Source organism: Rutidosis leptorrhynchoides, chromosome 1 (assembly GCF_046630445.1).
Source record: "Rutidosis leptorrhynchoides isolate AG116_Rl617_1_P2 chromosome 1, CSIRO_AGI_Rlap_v1, whole genome shotgun sequence".
In the NCBI taxonomy this organism is placed as follows: domain Eukaryota; kingdom Viridiplantae; phylum Streptophyta; class Magnoliopsida; order Asterales; family Asteraceae; genus Rutidosis; species Rutidosis leptorrhynchoides.
The window spans coordinates 216,385,010-216,393,867 of NC_092333.1; positions in this window are offsets into that span (position 1 = coordinate 216,385,010).

The window sequence follows — 8,858 nt, forward strand, 5'->3', positions numbered from 1 at the left end:
AACACCTCGGTACTTCACTCCGAGTGGCATCTTAACACCTCGATGCTTCACTCATTAAGTTACAGAGTGGTGTCTTAACACCTCGACACTACACCCCTAGGTGGCTTCTTAATACCTCGATGATTCACCCCGAGTGGCATCTTAACACCTCGATGCTTCACTCATCACATGAAACTTGATGTCTTAGCACCTCGACACTTCACATCTCACGCTACAACAAATTGATACATTATATACCTACACATATAATTATTCCACTCACCTTACGCCTTCGGTGAGAGATAATCAAGTCCGAGAACCTTCAATGTAACGTACCTATTACATTATACATAATATCAATCACAAACTCAAGTTGGTCAACCCACTAAAACTCCATTCTAGGGTTATCTTGACCCATGGTGCAATTTTGACCCATTTGCAACCCTAACCCTAATATTTAGGTAAACATCCCTAAAACCCTAATCATTATCCAAGTTAGGTCCTAAGACACTTTCCAATACAAGGTTTATGCATCAAACACATACATTTACCCACTTAGGTCCATAATGACCCATTTGACCATTTAAAGTCAATACACCCATTTCGGGTCACCCACTAACCCACTTAACACCCATTTACATACATATAAGTGTGCTAGTACTTTAACTAACCAATTTAGGCTCATAAACATAGTTTAATACTTTGAAAACCCTAGTTAGTCATATTTGGGTCTACATGACCCAAATTCACCCAAAACACCCAATTTACTAACAAATGGGTTTTAGGTTCATCACTTACCCCAAACCCTAACCCATAATCAAATTAAAATTAAGAAATCAAGATTAGAGCATACCACTATCACCAAAACGTAGCTAGAGGAAAGATGAACAACTTTGAAACTCGCACTAAGACCCGATTCAACCTCCTTCTTCCTTTAATGGAGCTTTCTCACTCTAGAACCTCCTCTCTCTCTAGGATTTAATGGAAGATGATTAAGTGGGTGGAAATGGAGTAAATGAGGCTCCAACAACTGATCCCAAGCCTTAGAGTTGGATTCCTTGTTATTTTACCAATTTGCCCTAAAAATATCTAATTAAAAGGAATCTGTCACAGAACAATGGCGCGACGCGCCAAATGGCCGCGCGGCGTGCCAAACACCCAGCCCAGTTTTCTGCCTTCTTTTAAATATGTACAACCAAAACCCCACTTCAAGTATATTTACACCTATGTACACTACAAATAAACGGGTCTTACATAGAGGTGAACTCAAAAAGTTAGAGACTGAACTTAAGAACTTAAAGATGAAGGGAACCGATATCGATGCCTATGACCAAAAGTTCTTTGAATTGACGTTGTTGTGCCCAAATGCTTATCCTGAGGAAGACCTCAAGATTGAAGCGTATATTGATCGATTGTCCGACCAGATTGAGAATGGGGTTGAGTCTAGTGAGCCCCAGACTATTGAAGCTGCCATCTCTATGGCGCATAAGCTAAATGATAAGATTTTGAGGAGAGGTAAGAAAGCTGCGTCAGATGCTAGTGACGAAGTTGTTAAAAAGGCTAATGATGGAAAAAGGAAGTGGGATAACTCCCGCAACCAGAATCAAAGTCAGCAAAAGAAATAAAATACGCCTGGTTCGAATAGCTGTAATCAGCGTGTTTGTCCAAGATGTTATAAGGCTCACGATGGTTACTGTACGGTTACTTGTAAAAGGTGTTCCAAGTAGGGACACATTGTGTGACGCCCCGTACAAAACCATCATGTACGAATCGTCAACAACAGGTCCATTACACGGTATAATGCAATATGCTGTTTTAAAACAAGTTTTGCATTCATGAAAAGACAACGTTTTACAAAAGATAACGTGACACAAAGGTCGTTACCAAGTCATTATTCAAAATAACATAAGTTACGAATGCAAAATAAAAGTTCCATGATTGAGACATCTCTAAGTAATGCAGCGGAAGTCTAACACATCGAGTCTATAACAGCAAGTCTATAATACCAAGACATCAAGTCTAACATCGGAAGCAACAACGTCTAAGCACCTGAGAAATACACGCTTAAAGGTCAACACGAATGTTGGTGAGCTATAGTTTGTTTGTAATCAGTAATGTAATGTAGACCATGAGATTTAAAATTCAAAACAGTATGAAAGTATATGCTTATCCGTGGGCACCCAGTAACTAACTTAACGTAAAATAAATATCACCCCCTAAAAGTACACTTGGCGAGTGCGTATGTTCTCGAAGTATTAAACACCCGTTGAATGCTAGCGCGACTAGCCCGAGTGGGGATGTCAAACCCTATGGATCCATATCTAATATTCGCGTTCACCAATTCAAAAACCAATGATTAAACGTTACCGTGCTAAGGAGAATCTTTGTGCCATTATATCACCCACAAATATATAAAGTTTAAGTACTAGTGTCTAGTATGTAAAACATAAAAAGCGCATGTATTCTCAATCCCAGAAATAGTTAAAGTAAAAAAGGGAAGCTATAACTCACAGTGAATGTGTTGTAAAAGTCGATATGAAAAGTATGCAAGTAGTAAGTCGGTCCGAAAGGTCGTCAACCTAAGTCAAAGGTTACTAAATCATTATATTGTTCCCAAAAGTTTAAAAGTGAAAAAATTATTTCTTAAGTATCATCATCATCATCATCATCATCATCATCATCATCATCATCATCATCATCACCATCATCATCATTCGTAAAAGATAAAGTAAGTTTTCAACAAGAATAGAGATCGAAACAAAAGGCTGACTTCGGACAGCTGCTACAACCTCTATACAAACTGAAATGACGCGCGGCTAGTGGCTAAGGCTCCATTTGTGAGTCCTCTAACCGCTTTCCAATTTTCAGATCCTAACACGATGTCGTTTGACCGTGGCGACGGTTCAAGCGCAAGTAAGTCAGAATTTTCAGCACGTCGTTACAAAGGCGTAGTGACTTTCGGAAGGCCATAGATCCTAAACCGTATATCGAATTTAGGCGAGTCCTAAACGAAAAGTCATCTTCTAGAAACGAAATATCTAAAAATTAAATTTACAGAAGTCCTAGGATTTTGATCAGACCGCGAAAAACAGCAAACAAGTGCTCTGGTGGGTTTCTTGGTGCTTGATGCTCATCACGGTTCTCATCGTTGATGCGTGTAAGCTTCAAGTGTACAACTCTTTGATGTTTTAGCATCAATTTGAACAAGTTTCAACCATCAACACACAACTAAGAGTAAAAGCTAATATTTTACAAGTTTTGAACATCAAGGTTGTCTCTTTATTGCATAAACCCAATAAAGCTTCAACCTTTGTCCTTTTGACACAAGTTTATGCATCTTCATCATATGAGATGATGAAGACTTGATTTTTATCACCATAAAAATCATAAAAAAGGTTCTAAGCAAGTGAGATCTACAATAATAACTTAGATCTTCAAGTTTTAAGAAACTCTAAGCTAGAAAGCTTGGATCTTTACAAGATTAACGAGACCATAAGTTAGAAAGCTAAGATCTAGTAAAAGTAATGAGACCATAAGTTAAAAAGCTAAGATCTTTAACAAAATAATGAAACCATAAGCTATAAAGCTTAGATCTTTAATGTTCTTGAAGATCCTTAAAGCAAAAGGCTAGATCTTCAAGTTAAATGAAGATCATAAACACAAGTTTTGATCTTTTAACAAAATAAAAGGGATCATAAGCTAGAAAACTTAGATCCAACAAAATAATAAAGATTCAAAGATAGAAAGATTGAATCTTTCATGTTCTTGAAGGATTCAAATCAAAGTTTGAATCTTCAAGATATAACAAGGTCAAGAAGCTAAAAAGCTTGACCCTTGCATGATGATGATGTCGATGCTATGAAGAAGAAAAGAAGAAGAAGAAAATTTGAAACTTATACTTTTTAGAGTGAGAAAGACTAGAGAGAGAATTAGAGAGTAAGTGTGTGTATTATGTGAATGAGATCAAGTGTAAAATGAGTGAGATTTGCTTGGTATTTGTAGTGGATGGGGGTGGTGGTAGCTGTGGGTTTCAAAGGGGACAAGGGGGACACCTTTTTGCTTTTTGGTTAGTGGTGGTCTAAAGGTGGTGCTAGTTGTTAGGATCCCATGCAACATTTGTGATTATGGTTAACAAAAATGCTAGTATGTTCCCTCTTATAAATGGGTTTTTGTCTTACATTTATATGAGTCATAAACTTATTAAAATTGGGCTAATTAAATAGTCCATTAGTTAGAGTGGGGTGGGCTAAAGTCCAACAAGGTAGAAAGTCCAACAAGACTAACTAGCGAGCATAAGTAAATTACTAAGCGTAATTAAGCATTCAAAAACCCAAGTAATTGTTATTAGGAAATAAGAATTAGTATTACGTAGTCAAAATATTTCAATTACGACAAAAGTTAGACGTGTACCAAAACGTATAGCTCGTTCTAAACGTCAAGTGACACTAACGGTCATAAAAGCATTCGGGGATCAAGTTAAGTAACTAAGTACTTAATGGCACGTTGTATGGTATTAACTAAAGTAATTAACATGAATTAAGATCCCAGAATATAAACCAACACAGTACGCACAAATACGCAGTTTCGCAGAAAGTAACAAGCACAAAAGTAAGTCGAAAAAGTCGAGTCGTTACACATTGCTAAAGATTGTAAGGTGATCATGCCGGATACTGCTCCTCCTACTGCAAGTGGTGGTAATACTTGTGGTAATGGTAATGGGAAGTCAATAAATGGTGGTACTCAGAAGGTTTGTTATGAGTGTGTCAAGCCTGGGCATTTCCGTGATACCTGCCCTAACAAGAAGACTACTGAGAACGCGCGTGGAAGGGCATTCAACGTTAATGCTAAGGATGCCAAGGAAGATCCAAAACTCGTTACTGGTACGTTCTCGGTCAATGACTTATCGGTTTATGTACTATTTGATTCAGGGGTTGAAATTAAGTTTTGTGTCGAGTAAATTTAGTCCAAAAATCAAAACTCCGTTAACTCCTCTAGACTGAACTTATGTAGTAGAGATAGCTAATTGTAAGGTGCTTACTGCTAAGACCGTGTACCGAAAATGTAACATTAAACTTGTTGGTAGGGACTTTGAGGTAGACTTGATACCGATTGAACTAGGAAGTTTTGGCGTTGTCATTGGTATGGATTGGTTCTCTGAGAATCGTGCTGAAATCGTGTGTATGAGAAGGGTGTTCGTATTACTAAAGTGGTTGGTGAGCCACTGATGGTTTTTGGAGATAAGAAATTGTTGACATAAGTTTATGTAATAGATTAGTGGCGTACGGTTTTAATGATGTAATGTATTGTATTTACCTTTAATTACCATGGTAACTTTGTAAGTCATGTAACTTGGGAGGTTGTCATATATAAACAACCTCCCCACCATTTTGTAATCTAGTTATCATATTTACACCTACATTCTTATTTTGTTTCTCTCTAGTGTTCTTACATAACTAATACCTCTAACCCATTAAATCACTAATAAATCGATCGATTTTTCATATTTGGGACTAACAATTGGTATCAGAGTGGGACTTGCTATCTTGCTTGTAGATCCAAGGATTGAAGCCTCTTGATTCGTGTTTTGAAGTGTTTGGTGTTCGTCGGTTTAGGCATCACGATAACTCACTTATTGTTTACTTTTTTGCTTGATTTTGTTAAATATTTCAGTTTTTATTGCTCGAAATCTGCTTAAAATTGTCGAACTAGAACTGAATATTACATGTTTAAACTCAAATTAACTAGTTTTTGAAAGTTCTATGCATGAAAACTAGTGTTAAGACTTAATCTGTCGAGTTTTTTCTCTTGTGTAGAAGTGATTTTAACATGCTTTTTTCTCTTAAAATTGATTTATATGCTAAAATGGACTGGAATTCATGAGGATATCTGTTAAAATTGTGTTTAGTTCATATTTATGTATCAAAATCATGTTTCTACTGCCATGCTTGATTTCCTATAAATTTGTTGCTTAAAACCTGATTTAATCGAAATTTGCATGTTCATAATTACTCCATATGTGTTAAGGATGTTTAAAAGGCCTTAAATCTACTAGATTCATTGAAGTTTAGTCATCAAATCGTGTTAAATCTGCTTAAAACAACTCGAAATACTTGTGTTTTTACCACAGACTACCTGCTCGAAAACCCCTTATGGGTTTGAATTTGCTGGTAAATTTCAACAGGTTCTTCCACGAAGTGGAGTTTGTCATTAATCGTAAGCTCCTCCACAGGTATGAAAAGTTCTGGTTCAGCAAGACATTTCTTCAAATTCGACACGTGGAAAGTGGGATGAACTACACTCAAATGAGACGGAAGATCCAAAAGGTAAGCAACGGGTCCAACATGCTCCAAGACTTCAAAAGGACCAATATATCGCAGATTTAGCTTCCCACGCTTTCTGAAACAGATTACACCTTTCCAAGGTGCGACTTTCAACATCACTCAGTCACCTACTTAGAATTCGCGATCTTTACGCTTAAGATCGGCATAGCTCTTTTGACGATCACGGGAAGTCTTGAGCCTTGCTTGAATTTAGACAATCTTATCGGTTGTTTCATGGACGAGTTCGGGTCCGGTGAGTTGATTTTCACCTACTTCAGCCCAACAAATAGGGGAACGACATATGCGGCCATATAAAGCTTTGAAAGGTGCGGCCTTAATGCTCGCGTGATAGCTATTGTTGTAAGAGAATTCGGATAGAGGCAAATGCTTTTTCCAAGCTTTTTCGAAATTTATTACACAAGCACGCAACATGTCCTCCAGGGTTTGAATCGTGCATTCGCTCTGTCCGTCGGTTTGCTGGTGATACGCAGTACTCATGTCCAAACGTGTTCCCAAAGCTTCTTGCAAAGAACGCCAAAATCTAGAAGTGAAACGGGTGTCTCGGTCTGAAATAATCGATAAGGGTACACCGTGATGAGATACAATTTCCTTTATGTATAGCTGCGCTAGTCTCTCCATCGTATCAGTTTCCTTCATGGCTAGGGAGGTGTGCAGATTTGGTAAGACGGTCAACGATAACCCAGATGGTATCATAACCGCATACCGTCTTCGGTAGCTTTGTGATGAAGTCCATTGTTATTCCTTTCCACTTCCATTGCGGGATTTCTGGTTGCTGAAGTAACCCGGATGGCCTCTGATGTTCGGCCTTGATCTTGGAACAAGTCAAACACTTTCCAACGTAAGTTGCAACATCCTTCTTGAGGTTTGGCCACCAATATTGAACCTTGAGGTCGTGGTACATCTTACCAGCTCCTGGATGAATCGAATACCTTGACTTGTGAGCTTCATCTAGAATAAGGCTTCGTAAATCTCCATAACTGGGCACCCAGATTCTTCCGGCAAAATATCGGAGTCCAGTTTCCTTGACCTCGAATCAAGAAACGAGAATGTTCAAGTGCTCTTGAGCGATATTCTCCTCCTTGAGAGATTCCTCTTGGGCTACACGGATTTAGCTATTGATATTTTTACGGATGGTGATGTTCAAGGCGCGAACACGAAGAAGCACCATTCTTTCCTTTCGGCTCAAGGCATCAGCTACAACACTTGCCTTGCCAGGGTGGTAGCGGAGTTCACAATCATAGTCGTTCAACGTCTCGATCCATCGACGCTGTCTCATGTTTAGTTACTTCTGATCAAAGATGTGTTGGAGGCTTTTGTGGTCGGTGAAGATAGTGCTCTTGGTTCCATACAGATAATGTCTCCACAGTTTGAGTGCAAAGACAACGGCTCCAAGTTCTAGATCGTGAGTAGTGCAGTTTCGCTCGTGAATCTTCAGTTGTCGAGAGGCGTAAGAAATAACCTTCTTCCGTTGCATCAATACGCACCCAAAACCTTGTCGGGAGGCATCGCAATACACAATGAAATCATCACTGCCTTCAGGAAGGGACAAAATAGGAGCGGTGGTTAACTTCTGCTTCAGGGTTTGGCATGCCGACTCTTTCTCGGTTTCCCAAAAAAAACTTCTTCCCCTTGTGAGTCAATGCGGCCAAAGGACGAGCAATTAAAGAGAAACCTTCGAAGAACCTATAATAGTAACCGGCGAGGCCTAAAAATTGGCGGATATGAGTAGGAGTAGTGGGGGTTTCCCACTTGCTGATGGCTTCGATCGTTGCGGGATCGAATTTAATACCCTGATCGCTCACGATATGACCAAGAAATTGGACTTCCTTCAACCAAAATTCACACTTGGAGAATTTGGCATAGAGTTGCTCTTGTCTCAAGAGTTCAAGCATGAGTCAAAGATGTTGCTCATGTTCTTCTTCGCTTTTGGAATAGATTAGGATATCGTCTATGAATACGATAACGAATTTGTCCAGGTACGGCTTGCATACACGATTCATGAGATCAATAAATACGGCAGGTGCGTTGGTTAAACTGAATGGCATCACGAGAAACTCATAATGACCATAACGAGTTCGGATCGCAGTATTCAGCACATCGCTCTCCTTCACCCTCAACTGGTGATAACCTGATCGTAAATCAATCTTGGAGTAAACGCTGGATCCTTGCAGCTGATCGAATAGATCGTCAATCCTGGGAAGGGGATACCGATTCTTGATCGTCAACTTGTTCAGTTCACGATAATCGATACACATGCGGAAAGATCCATCCTTCTTCTTCACGAACAAAACAGGTGCGCCCCAAGGCGATGAACTTGATAGGATAAATCCACGGTCTAGCAGTTCCTGCAGTTGACTCTGCAACTCTTGCAGTTCGAAAGGAGCAAGTCGATAAGGTGCGCGAGCTACAGGTGCAGCTCCTGACACTAGATTGATCTGAAACTCCACTGATCTCAGTGGTGGTAATCCTGGTAATTCTTCTGGAAAGACGTCGGGAAATTTTTTCACAATTCGTACATCATCCACGCTTTTTTCCTCA